Source organism: Lepidothrix coronata, unplaced genomic scaffold (genome assembly GCF_001604755.1).
Source record: "Lepidothrix coronata isolate B3197 unplaced genomic scaffold, Lepidothrix_coronata-1.0 Scaffold32, whole genome shotgun sequence".
Lineage (NCBI taxonomy): Eukaryota > Metazoa > Chordata > Aves > Passeriformes > Pipridae > Lepidothrix > Lepidothrix coronata.
In genome coordinates this window covers 4,471,385-4,486,382 of record NW_016690212.1, presented here as the reverse complement: position 1 = coordinate 4,486,382, position 14,998 = coordinate 4,471,385, and the positions used below count along the sequence as shown (strand labels likewise).

At 37.0% G+C, this 14,998-nt stretch overlaps 1 protein-coding gene across 1 annotated transcript in view; it reads right to left on the bottom strand.

Moving 5' to 3' along the window:
* Positions 1–14,998, bottom strand: part of COG5 (component of oligomeric golgi complex 5) — a 181,769-nt gene that overhangs the window by 24,375 nt on the left and 142,396 nt on the right. The window lies entirely within an intron of this gene.

The window sequence follows — 14,998 nt, the reverse complement described above, 5'->3', positions numbered from 1 at the left end:
AGCCACAGGTCTTCAGTACCCAATGTTCTTCCATTTAACTTTTGTCTAGAATCATAGGATTTCCACCTCCAGATAAAAGAAACTGAACAGCAACAGGAACCACAAGAGACTGTCTCAGCTCCCAGACCACAGCACTGAGACCCAGACCTCCTGGAGATACCTAGTCCCAGCATAACTTCAACTGTGTAATCTAAGAGTCAGGTGAAATCACCTACTTGAGGATGCGTGATAAACTAGCAGCAGCTTCTCTGTATAATAGTGTACACTTTTCTGTATATCCTCAGTGTGTCCTTCTGACAACCATTCAAACCTCTCCTTAAAAGCTCTGGTTTTTTTCAAATAGATGGCTTAGAACTTTGTACACATTAGAGGTTTATAAGTCAACAGAAAAGTAGAACCGCAAGCACCAAAACTGCTAGATCTGTCATTAGAGAGTTCTATCCATTTCAGCAAAAATAAAAAAATTATTTCTTCATATTTAAACTGCTCAAAGCATGCATTTTTTATTATTACCACAGAAATCAAAGTTCCAGGATGATACATAAATAGCCATTAACTATGGAACAGTCCCGTAAGGATACCACAGCATATATTTATAATTTAAAGCATGATAAATTGTAACTGGGAAACAAATGGAAATTTTCTTGTGCACTGAAAGCTGCAGAAATACAAAGAATTCACAAAAGGCTATGTGAATTCTAGAAGTACATCTAAACATTAAAGCAAGAATAGCTATTAATAGAAGGCTTTACTGAGATATAATTATCTGACTAGTTATATATATTTCAGGACACAGAATTATTCTCCAGAAAACCTGTGAAGATGCCTAGCTCCAAAAATCTCTCAGTAAAAATATGTTCAACTCACTGAACAAGCGGTCAAGAGACTTTATGGAGTGTGTCTTTAAACACAGGTGTAGGTCCTACAGAAAGCTCCTAAACTAAAACTGAATATACAATAATAATTGTTTAAGAACAAAAGAAACAAACATAATACGAAAATTTTTAAGAATCTTTACTAGTGAAAGACTATTCCTGTACTTCCCATATCTTCCACACAGTATAAACACAGACACCATACAAGCACAGTTACCTAGTATTTCCCAGCACTGCTAACAATGAAGATTTAGACAAGTTCTTGCAAGCACAGAGAAACTTGAATTTATTCACAGCACTATAGTGACAATATCAGTTCGTTTCCCTTTCTTCAAATTCAGGGATTATTTCAGGATAAACAGGTTTCTGAGGCCTTTGCAGAGGGAAAGATCTTTTTCAATGTATCTTCAATTATTTGACATTAAAGTATAACTTTAAACTAGCTGACAAATACATCATTGTCTCAGCATCTTCCTGTCTTCCTGATGAGAAGAGCCATGTGAGCTATGAACATCCCTGTTTCCTCCCATATATTTCTATTTGACAGACCTGACTTGTTTTGAGAATTCTGCTTCTCACACTTAATAACAAAACAGCTGTGCAAAGAAAGACCCATCCACCCAGCTGACCACCCTCCCAGACATAAATAACCTTTTTTTCCCCACACCTTTAAGTACGGTACTGTATTTGAGTTTTTTGCACATTTACAACTATTAAACATAAAAGACACTAGTAAACTGTCAAAGTTTTACATTCCGATTACACTTAAATTTCAGTTCCTCAGAGTTCATTGTAAAGAAATTTCTTTTTCTTAGACATTAGACTGTGTCTCTTCTGCTGGTGAAGAAGCTTAACTGGTAAGTAAAACCATTAACAAGTACAAACATAATCCTTCTGCAGTAACAAGAAACTCTTCCAGTCACCAATAGGGCACAGCAGCTTCACAGGCAAAATCTAAAAATGCCTTAAAACCAACCAATCTTTCTAAAGTTGTTTACCATATCAAATTTCCTTAAACTAATCAACTTGAACTTTGTCAGTTGTGTTGAACCCTTAAAATCACTGGTATAAAGCCAAGAGGACTGAAAAACTCTACTCTTGTAGAGCTGGAACTGGGCAGCCCAGGGCTCCTAGGACCACTTCTCCCAAAGGTGTGCCATGGGGACACCTGGCACCTACGTGGGTAGCTGCGTCCTACCATCATGGGAACACCCGGAACCCACATGGGGTATGTGTACCCTATCATTTACAGAAGTCTCTCTTGCTGTCACCACAAAGACCGTGCCTCGAGGCAAGAAGGTTTGCACTCTATCCAATATGGCTCACGTACATACTTTTTGTCACTGGCATGAATCTGGATTTCAGATAGCTTATCATTATTCCAATATTCTAATATCTCAGACTGAATTCTTGACACATCTTATACCCATTGTAAAATCATGCATCCAGTTAGGAAAAATGCCATCACTGTATCTCCCAAGTTACCACAAACCACACTTACGGCCAATTTACTACAGTCACAAAACCTCCCTCAGTTTACCTTCCATCATACCAGGTTCTGTCAATGATTCACATTCATCACTCTCTTTTATACAGAAAGTACTTTTAAAATTCTGTGCTAGACACAGGTTATGCAGTTAAACCTGGTAGTAATGTAACTCTTCCTCTGTTATCTGTCCACTGGGGATTGCATTGTGTAAATAGGTTAAGTCGAATAAGTGTGAGACCTGGCAACATCCACTCAGCTGAAAGACAGAGTCCACAAGCCTTCTTTTTGATGACAAAATCTGATGCCTTTTTAATCAGTCCGTTATATCCTGAAATGCAGAAGGCCAGGAGGGTGAATTTATGCTCAACAGAAACAGGGAGGACAGGAGTGACTTCATCCCAGATCAGAATCTATTTTGGGAAACGAGTAAAAGACAAAGCGCAGTTGAAGGCCAGATCTCATCTCCAAGGAGCTGTCAGTCACCCTGGGAGTTACACTGGCTTAAGCCCGCTAGCTGAAAACAGGAAAAGAAGCTATGCTGAAGCCAGATCGGAATGAACAGTAACAAAAAGGACTGTAACTGTTCCACTCTGCCTTAAGAATAGCAATTGATTCCTTACGCTCTTCATTTTAGTTGGTTAAATTGTTTCTGCTTTTACCTCCAACCTGTCTACTATTTACAGTAATTTCATGGGCAGTAGCAGAGCACTGACACCCATTTCCCAGAAAGCAGCAATTCTACAATGGGTGACAGGTCAGCGTGGGCTCCCTTTGCCAACAGGAGATACAATCACATTGCCAAACATGAGACACTCAGGAGGAAGAGAGGGGTGAGGCAGAGAAGTGTCCCACCAGCAAATACTAGCCAGGACTTTGTATCATGCATCCAGGCACTAGGACAAAGGCTGTGTCTTGTGGTGCCCTAAAAAATGTGAACGTGAGCTTCTGTCCCACACAGCATTTAAAGAAAACTCAAAGGGCAGCTGCTAAACTAAAATGAGAAAGAAACACTGGAAAACACTGTCGTTTTGACATGTATATGAGGGTGTTCTCTGAAGTAGGAGGTTGTAATTTGCAGGTTCAATCCAGCAGCTGACTAGCTGGAGGAAGCTGCACAGAAGAGTTCTGGGTTTTTTTTTATCTAATTCAACATTTTGTGAGGCCTAAGCAGTAGATTGAGATTAGGTGGTTTATTAATCAAAAAAGGACACTTCCAGAAGCCAATACACAAAGAATGTGTCATGAAGCAGAACAAGCTGACTTAAGGCCATCTAATTTGGTTCAGCCTGACATAGTGGAGAAACTGTAAGCCATGACTGGCACTGTGCTCTCACCGAGTCCAGAAATCCTTCTGAAAAACAGTTTCTTTTAGTTTGTATCTGTCAATGCATCTACATGGTTACAGTGCTTCACCTGCAGAGACTGCAGGTGCCTCATCTTGGGTCAATAAATTGCCCAACACAGAAAATTTCAGGAATGATTCACCTGACCACCTGCAGGAAACCACTAAGCAGAGAAATAAGAACTTCTATTCAGTAATTCAGCTTTTTAAAGATTCTGCTTTAGGGAGAGAGTAAATGCACCCTGTGTGGACCTACTTCTCTTCACTAGTTATAAAGGGAATCTAAAGCAGTACCACAGATACATACAGGTAGCAACAGTGCCTGAAATCATGTCAGATGCATTCTCACCCTATAAACATATTTGCACTCCTTTGCATAGACCTACTTTAGAAATATCTCTTGGAAATAATGAGATCAAGTGTTCTGGATTTTACACTTTTCTATGTTTAATACTTAACGACAGACATGAAATTTGACAGGATGGATTTGATCTCACATGTTGAGACATGTGCTATGGCAAGACTGCTTTTGGATTAAAATCTTGTTTTCACTATGAAGCAATGAATGTAGAATTTAGATTAGGCCATTAATCAAATCATCAGTTCTCCCTAGGGTTATAAAAAATGCTAACCAAGTTTGTCTTTTTCTTATAGAAAAGCTCAGACTATTGATACATATTTTCCTATAATTTGTTTAATGCTTCAAAGTGACTAACATTCCCCTCTTTCAAGAGGTGGAAGCTCAGAAGAGACACTGATTTGTGAACTGGTTTGCTACTACTCCCTTCACAGACTACACATTTTATGAAAAAGCTGAGTTTCACACTAAGTAACTAAGGTCTTGTGTGCATCCTTACAGACAGTTTTGGAAAGCTCCATTTATTTGATTTCTCTAAAACAGCCTCAGCAAACGCATTCTCTTTAGAGCAGGAAACAGCACCATAATTTAGGAGTATGGAGAAGACCCTAAAATAAGACTAAAGCAGTGCTTTTCCACAAAGCATTCGATCTAACTCCAGGATCACAAGATTAACATGTTTTGATAGCACAAACTGAACTACAATTGCCAAGCTGACACTGTCAACAATAAATACATTCCTAATAGAGGCAGCTGATATTGCCATACCTCTGGCAGAAGGCAATCAATCCATCTGGTTCTTGGCCTCCTGCCTGATCATAACAACTTATTATAAAGCACAGAATTCATTTACAGAGTTTCTGCGTCAATAGGGCTTGGTCCTGGGATTTCTCCCATAAACTACAAATAATTGTGATGATTTACTATTAGGTTTAATGTTTTCCATACTGAAGAAGGAGGCTTTTACAATCTCTTTCCACCTAGGAAAGACGGAAGTTTGGTAGGATCAGTTCACTACTTTTTGTAAAAAAAGCACCATTTAGCAGAAAAACACAGAAGAATCTGAACTCCATTAGCTATGCCACTTAATATATTAGCTACTTAAAGGATAATTTGCAAAAAAGCAGATATAATTTAGAGGTTCCAAGTGCAGAATTTGAATGAATGTGTCAGAGCAAATAAGGTCCTTGACTGATGAGGATGAATTAAAATAAATGTTTTGCTTTAAAAAAATACATTAACTAAAATTTAAGAATAAATCATAAGTAAGAATTTATGTTCCTGGAATGGCTTCTAATTTTGCAAAGAAGAAATATTTCAAGATGTAAAGAAAGCAATAAGCTCTGAGTTCAGGCAATAATTTAAAATGTACATAATAACACTGATATTGCACCTTCAGGACATTCTTGTAGCTTCCAGAATATCTCTTTATTTTACTTTTTTTTTAGCTTCCTCAGAAAAATGAATATAGGAATATAGAAAAGGAGTTTTATAGTGAAGAAATTCAAAATCTTATATAAAACACAATCATATTTTGGGAAGAAAAATTTGAAGGGACTGTTAAGTCCCTGACCAGGAAAAAAGACTGAACATCATACTCCTACTATTCATGTTAGAACAAGCAGCAATCATTGAACCATTCCCTCAGGGGTATTTCTGTTTTGTTTTGGTTTTTCTTCCTTAATATTTTCAAAAGCCAAAGAAATGGAAGAAAAACAGCAAATGCTCTCTGTAACAGAAAAGACAGGATTTATCTCCAAGTCTTTGAATCCTCTGAGAAGAAAAGCACTGTACAAGTAATCAAAAGTGGGTAATGGTTCATGGTGCTTAAATAATGAGATGCTTTAAAACAACTGCTATCAGAAAGTGCTTATAAAACCAGCTCCTTTAAGGAATCTCAGAGAATCCTAAACCTGAAACACTTGGAATAATTTCTCAACTTCTGAAAATTATTTTCCTTGTATTATCCAGCTAGCCCAAGTCTGAGAAGGATTTCAAGGACAATGTGTGTTGATCCTGATACCTCTGACTATAACAGCTTATTGAATTTTTCATGTTTGCCAAATTAATGACTGAATGATTAATCATATTTTATATGTAATCCTATTAGCTGCTGGTTTCAACCAACTACTGAGAATGCATCTCCAGAGGTGAAGAGCAGACATCCATCCCCAAGACACATGAGAGGGGTCCAACATGTTAGGGTGATATTCACCTACATATAAAAAATACATTCAACTTATTTAATTGCCATCTGTCTTTTGTGGTATCATGTCCAGGCATTAATTGAGATTAGAAGACTTCCACCCTGCAGAAATTTATAACTGAACTTTACATGGTCCAACTCTCATTACAGTTGTTCAAAAATTGCAAAATTCCAAATCCTTTACCATATCAACAGATGTTTAACCGAATCCTTTTCTGAATCATAGAATTTAATTTGGTATGAAATAACTTAGAGCTTAATGTAACAAAATACCGTAAGGATTGTGCAATCATGCTCTTTTTCTACCCGTAAACAAAATAACATATGAGATATAAAGAAATCTTTTAACCACTTTCTCAGCAAGATAAAATGAAGTACACGGTACTCCCAAAACCAGCCTTTTATGCTTGGATGATTTTTTCTGGAGTTTAGCCAGTATATCTTAAAAAAAAAATAAAAAATCACACATTTGTTATGTGAGTCACGATCTAACCACCAAAAGACAACATGAGAAAGAAGAGAATGTTTCATGAAGTTATTTCATGTAACTCTCTCCTCTAGATTTTTAATTCCATTTTTAAAAGTTTAAATGCTTTTTGAAGTGATTTATCAGATAGACATTTCTAAGTATTCTCTGACCAATATAAGTAGCTTCCTAATGACTGTTTCAGCAAAGCTCTTCTCATCTTTCCATCAAAAAAAAATAAATTACAAAACCTTACCTGACTTCTGATTATTTTTAAATTAGACCTACTGCCATCTTTAGCTTTTATTACTGTACAGTGAAATAGTAATTATTCTGAAATTATTTTATTATATAATAGCCTCCCACACATTCTATTTAAATACCTATTAATGAATTCCTTTAATGTGCCAAACACTGAATCCATATTTTTCGGTTCTCTCATTTAAATAGCATGGATACAAGGTTTTCATTGACAGTAATACCATGTCTTCAAGGTACTGGTATAATACAATTAATTCATGTATCTCAAAAAAGAAGTGGAGAAAATACAATCTTTCACATTACTTATACCATTGTAACTGACCTTTTATTTACATAAACCTTTCCTGAGGTGTCATTTCACTACTGTTCCTGATGATTTGTGAGCTTATTAGATTTCATACTTCCCTCCGAAGTTCACAATATTCGACATTGAGACAGGAGGACTAGATACATTTCCCTGGAACTGTCAGACAAATCTCATTGTTGGAATATGTCCTGAATAATGATTCACCAGCAAATGAAAGCTCGCAATTCAGTGTAACACCATCTAATAAGAGACATGGATTAATTCTTATAAGATCACATAATAAAAAAGGCAATCGCAAATTCACTGTATGCCATTACAATGAGGATTCATCATGCTTTTCAATTCAAGCCTCATCATTTTTTTCAATTTCAGGCCTCATAAATTTGCTGGAGTTCAAATCCGGTGCCAGAATTCCAGTGCATCTTTATCCCTTCACTGGAAGAATTTGATTTCAGGAAGTCTTTTCTCTCTCCCTCTCCACCCTGTTCTCCCCCACTTCATTGAATTATTCAGCTTGTTAAATTTAGCTATGTAAAATAAGAGGATGGGTGGGAAAAAAAAACCATCACAGATACCCCAAACCACATAAACATCCTAACAGAGATGCAGCTCACATCCATTTGCTTGCTACTCTAGCGTATTTCATTTGAGGAACTTGTATAAATTAAATGGGCAAAACAACAGATTTGGGAGTTGTAAGGTACATTTCTCTTGAAATACATATGACTAATGCCAACTGAAAGAATGCTTTTTTTCATAAATGAGATCTTAATTTTTTTTTCATTTCCCTAAGAAGAAACCAGAATTATAGCCCTCCTAGATCAACATTTGTCTTTTTTGCAATATGTTATGGATATTTTTCTTGTCTCTAGGCAGACTGGGGCAAAATCAATGGAGAACTTGTTTAGTCCAGCCCCTCTCTGCCTTTTCCTAGTCAAGCACTAAGGACAGACCAAAAAGTTCATAAAAATATTCCTATCTCCATGAGTACTCAGAGAAAACTAAGAACTGATCCTTCTCATCCAAGTGTTTTCTCATTGAAATATTTTTAACTTTTAAATCCCATCCTCCTTTGCATTTCTACTTTTCTTAATAATTTCACTGATTAAGCCAAGATGTTCCAATATAGTCCCTGGATAAGTTATAATACACTTAGCCTTTTAGATTCTGCACAAAAATATGCCTTCATATTGCTTATTGTCTCCATAACTCCCTGAAAACAGATTATTTAAATCTTCGTTGCCCTGATCAAGCATGACAGACACTTTCTCTTCTACAAATGACATTATGAAAATTCCTTGTAAAGATTCTGTCTCTTTCTCAGCTCAATGTTTTAAGCTGAACTAATTGTTGGTTTTGTATTCCACCTGGCATTCTAGTCTTTCTTTCTTCATTCTCTTCACTGCAACAAATGTTTACAAACCACCGAGGAGAAGCATTAATAAAGTAGAGATTATTTTTAAGCAGTAATAATATAAACCAAGATCAGAGCACATTTAATTGCAATCTCAGGAAGAGAGATGGTGAAAGATCTGTGAAGCCATGGCATGGTAGCATTACACTTTCAAAACTACATCACCAAAAACAAACAGCAGACTTTTTTCTATTGACTATCATATATCAGATGCATCATAAGAAAGAAGTAATGAGAAAAAATCAAAACTCATCTGCTACAAATAGTTATGATGATGGGATAGATGTGCAGAAAGTTGAGATCTATTTTAAACCTCAGTAATTACAAACTAGTTTTTACAAATACTCCAAGGATCAGCTTTTTTTCAGAAAATTTGAAAGACAAAAATAAATTTTCTAGAGTGGTGTGAAAAGAATATGCTCTGTTCTCTCAGTCTGCCTCTTTAAACTCAAAATAATCTACTCCTACCCTAAATGGTTAGCTAGTGGACTAGATATATTTCACAAGGAGATATTAATTCTGAGTATCCACCAAAAGTGGAAAATTGAAAAAATCACCATGAGTAACTGCAAAAAATCAAGCCACCCGAGCAGCATTAAAGAACACAACATTAGCTGAGGATGTAAGTAAAGCAGAATTTGGAATCTTGCACCTGCAAATCACAAATTCAAATATAAACTGGATTGAAGGATGACGAGAGATAAATTGTTTGTCTCAGTCTCAGTCCTGGTGGAAAGTGGGCATTTATTAAAACCTTCGTAATGTGTATCACTGACTGACAATCTTATTTGCAGCCTCAGGAAGGAGACCTGTGATTGCAAAGGTCTGAGAGGAGAGAAGATAAACTAATCTTTTAAAATGATTCCTACAGAGTAGAGACAGAGCACAACAGCGGGGCAATGCACTGAGCTACACAAGTTTTGTGGGCAATACTAAAAATAATTTAAGAACAACTGCAGCAGAGCTGACTTTCCATTGTATATATTTTGATGCTAATCTTATGTAATACATTTGGTGCTGATCAGCATTACAAAGATCAGTGCTCTAAAAATATCTGAACATGACAGATAGATAGATATTCTCCATCCGTTACATTCACTAAAAATAGAATATTAAATTACAGAAGGGGTTGGTTGTACTGGCATCCAAAAAGGTGTCATCGGAGTTGGCTCAAAGAAATACCTGGCTACTTGAAGAAAGTGTTGAACTCCGAAAAGAGTTAATATCCAAAAGTTTTCTTGCATCCATCCAGCAGTATGTGCAGTTGCCAATTAGCCACAATGTACTCTTTTCAAGGACTAAACTCTGGTAGAAACATCAAATGCTGTTTGAAAATAAGTCAGGTACAGCTGACAATACATACAGAGGGAAAAACATGTTTAGGAAAGCATGTATTTTGTAGCTCTGTAAATCTAAGAAAATATTAAGACCAAAAGCAGTGTTACTACAGAAGAAATCAGCATCTCCTAACTTTTGCTTTAGAGATTTATTCACAGCAGAAGGAAAAAAGTATGAATTCCAGATGCAAGAAAAAAAATTACCCCAATCTGTCAACATTTTAAGCTTCCTCTTGAACAGATTTTGCATGTCGCTCTTGTTCAGTCTCATTCACATATTCGCTGCACCCATAGCAGTAAATCAGACGGTGCCAGGAAAAGTCCCTGGATCTGGCACGTGACCGTCTGTACCGCTAAGCTGTTAGGACAGTCACTAGCAGGTTCTTGGCCTGGGCCAACAACTATTTTCCCTAATCTCCAGCCACAGCTCAGGAGAGGCAATATTGCAGAGACTGTTGCCAAAAGGGCTCTGGCGGCCACAGTGCTTTGGGGAAGGGGAGCCCTCCCCAGCTGTGAGGCACTGCCTGGTCCCTCTGGCCGCAGGGGTGTTCCCAGATCCTCTTGCTCTCTGGTACAGACATCACTGTTATCTCCCATCTCAGAGAGATATGCACAGCTGGGATGGCAAATTAAGTCCTGAGTGTCAGTCATAAACCTTTACTGACCTTGTCCTCTGAACTGAGAAACAGACATTAACATAAACACCAGGGTGACCATGTGGAGCGATTTAATGCACAGCCTTTCTGCTGCAAAAACAAACACGTTTTGCTGATCCTTGAAGTGAGGCCAACATTAATCAGAACAAGCCTCAGTGATACTAATTTGCCTTCAAACAGATGAGATCAAGCTCATTTACTTACATTTACTGCTCTGAGGACAGTTATATGTTTTTCTTTCTACAGCCATACCCTCTTTGAAAAACAAACCCAGACCATTTGGGGACAAGCAGTGAGTGATTGGGATATATATGTATATAGTGTTTGACCCTGAAGAAGGAGCTGACACAGCAATGAACAGTTACATTTTTCTACTTCTTATGCTCTTTTTGGTATTTACTTTCTTAAATAGTAATGCACTAAAAACGTCTGTCATCAAGTACATGCTACTCATCGTTATGACAATAATACTTTTCAATAACATGGTCCCAGTTACAGCATTTAGTACCAGTTAACTGAAAAGTAAATCTCAGTAAACCTTTAGAAGTTTAGAAATAATGTATATTAGTTCTAATAATAGAATTTTTATGTTATCGTCACTTTACATTTAAACATTAATCCAGTTAAATATTCAGAGTTGTTTTACACCTGAAATCCAGTTTCACCATTGCATTCAAAAACAGGATCAGGCTAAATCAAAGCTTCCCAGTTACTTCTCAAAAAATTTTTTGTACTTGGCAGGGTACTCACATATTACTGCTGATATCACTGCTCTAGTGCTCTGCTACTGGTGCACACTCTAGAACCATGCATAACAATACATAATTCAATTATTTACTTAAGTAGATGTAAATAAATCTCAATATACCACTGATATCCAGGGTAGTGAGAAAGAGGCTGCCTACTCTGTATCACAGATATTAGTCGATGCTGACTTTTCTCTCAAAACAATCCAGAATCTTAAAACCTTAATCACCCAAGAAAATCCACACAAATTTCTTTATGTCCCAAGTGTACAGTGATCCATTGTTTTTGGGATCAAAATAACAAGTTCTCTCTCATTTTGCTATTTGGCATGTCCAGCAGTAGAGGTTGTCAATATGTGGATCGATGTCCTGCCATGTGAGGATATGTGACAACCATTTGAACCTTGGTGCAGGGACTCCTAATTTTTGAGACAGTTACGTATTCTGCTTAATCTTTAATCTCAAAATTTGCTTCTATTACTGGGTCTTTAGCATTTTAACTTCAAAATATGTAAAATACACCGAGCACCATTTTCTGTTTTCTTAAGAAGGCCAGGGAAGAATTCTTCAAAATGCCAGGAAGGACTGTGCTCTCTGCACAGTGATTAAAAATTTCTGAGTGGCTTATGCTAGGCAAACCTGATAATCAGAAAATGCCACAACCATTGCACAGGCTAAAATGCTTATGAGAATCCAAGCCTCTATCACGACCTGTGGGCAAAAGATAGGTTAGTAGCTCTCCCAGAGCACTGCCCACAGCCTGTATTTCAGACCTCCATCTCAATTCATCAGCTTTTGTGAGATGTATGGCATCAGTTCAACCACATTCAGTTAAGAGAATAAAAAAATTATTCAAATTCTTTATTTCCTTCCTCCCTCATTACACCCACTCTCCATCTCTACCTTTTGAGGGCTTCCTCTTTATGACTGCTTACAAGTCTGACTTCAAGACTGTGGTAAAGATCTCCATTATATCATCTGCCTGCAGCCTCTTGTCTGTTGGAAAGATCCCTTGTTTTAGACAAACATATTACTCCATAAAATACAATATTCCATACTTAGGAAACTCTCCACTTATAGGCAATCACAGCTCCCACTGATTTTAGCCCTATCTACCCTAACCTTAGGATAAATCTGCTAGTATAACATGGCCATGCAGATTCTTGCTTTGTCTGTACTTCATTCAGATGTGAACTTTCCCTGCTTGTGCTCCAGGCTGAATGAGAGTGTTGTTGCAAGGTGCCACGGCTGAGCTGGTCACTCCAGACTGCAGTGGAGCTAAAATGTGCTCTGCCATCTGGGAACACAGTAGAGTGAGTTTGTGTCTGCCTAAATCATGTAAGCATATCATTACATATCTATATACAAAAACGTTTTTAGAGATAGTTCGATCCACCAGAATTTGCCAGCACAATCACCCTTCCCTGTTCTGAAAAGCAAGCAGGCAATCTGATTTTTACAATCCTGCTTCTGCAAATGACTCTTTGCTTGTTTACTGGCTAAAATATAACAGGTCACGTTGTTTCTGATGACTTCTCTAGTGATGCCCTGTGGTGGGAGGAGGCACCAAGACACAGCCTCCATCAGACAAGACAGGAAGGATTGTTATGGGACTCTGATCACAATTAATAAAGAGAGTCTGATTGCAACTCTAGAGAGGAAACTAGTAGAGGTCTCCAGGTTCAAAAAGTAGGAGAATCACACCTTCTCTAAACAACTGCATTTTCATGTTCACAGCACAACACATTTCATCTCTATGCACTTGGTGGGTGTGTTAGTGTATTTCGATCCACCCACATGACAAGCTGAACAAAACCAGCACAAAAGTAAGAGAACATACAGTACTTACATTTAGATAACTAAAATAATCACTCTAAAACCAGAAAGAATGCAACAAACCCCCCAACAATAAATATTGTTTGAAATAGTCCTGTGCTGGGAAGGGAATAGACTAGAGGACCAAATAAGGCTCTTCTATCTTCAGTCTCTAGGACAATGGATCTTGCAATTTATTTTTCTGCTTGTTGGCAAAATCACATATCTTGTAAACTTTCAGAGTTTTTACCCTTCAGTGTTTCATGACTTCTCTCAATGAGACATCCAGTTCAAGTATCAATAAAAGAAATAGCTATCAGCAGCAAACCAAAACACAGTGATTGCAAAGTTGCAACAAAGAGATTTTTAATTATAACAGAAACCAAGTACATTCAAAATTCAGCTCAGTAAATGACAAAATTACAGGTAATCAACTGCAGAAACACAGTTGTGTTTTAATTCCAATCAACAGGTGACTTATCTTTCTCATTTTTTATATAAATAAATGAGAAAATTTGATTTAAAGTAGTGCATGAATGAAATCAAACATGAATTCAAAAGATTTCTGCAATCAACCAGGCACCCTTTCCAAAAATGAACAGACAAATCTGTTCACTTATTATGGATGATTACTGCAGAGCATTACACTGGAGCAGTGGTCTTCAAAGTGGGACACCTGTACCAAAGGAGTCAAGCAAGAAAATCCAGTGGGATGCTGCATGAAAACATCAGAACTTCAACAGTACATCTATAAAAGTTATAAATAAATAAATATATATATACATAATAAGGGTGCATGATCAAAAAGTTTATACTGATAGGGATGCATAACCAAAAAAGTTCAGAGACCACTGCCCTAGAGAATCCTGCCACAAAATTTCTGCTGCATTGCCAGAGGCATCTAATGATGATGTTGGTAAGATATAAGCTCTGTTTTGCACTTCTCAACTATCAGTTATACAAATGGGTAAAAACGTCTCTAGGAAGCAGGTTTTTGAGCTCCTATCTTTTGTTAAGAAACATGGATTCTCATAAAATCCCCAAATTACTCAACTTTTTCTTTGTTTTCAGGAAATGCAACTTACTGGTTTCTCAAAAATCTTTTCCCTCCACTGTATTTATTGTAACCAATTGATGAAAGACCTAATTTTCCTTATGTGGCCAGTTAAACAAGAGCACAACATTTGCATGTGTCAATGAAGACAGGTAATTTAAGGTATTTGCAAATGGGAATGGATGGCCCCTCTGGAAGACTCTTAAATAAAGGAGAAAAGTTAGTGTTCTTTTTATCTGGGCTACCTCACTTGCAAGAACAGTGGCCAGTGAACAAAGTCTGGCTCAGTAAGCAGCCGTTATGTTAAAGTTTAAGCAATGGAAGAGGAAAAGAAGAGGAAAAACGCAAAACATGATGATCAGACTTGTTAATCTCTTTTCCAATCTGGAATGAGAAGGATGTAGAAATGGTGACCAAACAGAAATCTTGTGGAGTCTGTAATCATTATGAAGATGTTTGGGCTACCTCATTTCAGGAAAATATGAGTAAGAAGAGACAAAATTATAATGGAACAGAGAAAATATAACAAGTACCCTTCCTCAGCATCACCTAACAAAACACAGGATAGGTGGTAAAAATGAAAGCTATTACTCTTAAATTAAAAAATATTTTTCTGAATTTAGTGCAATGTATAATTACCCTTTCAAACTCTGTACAGTAAGAACATCTGCA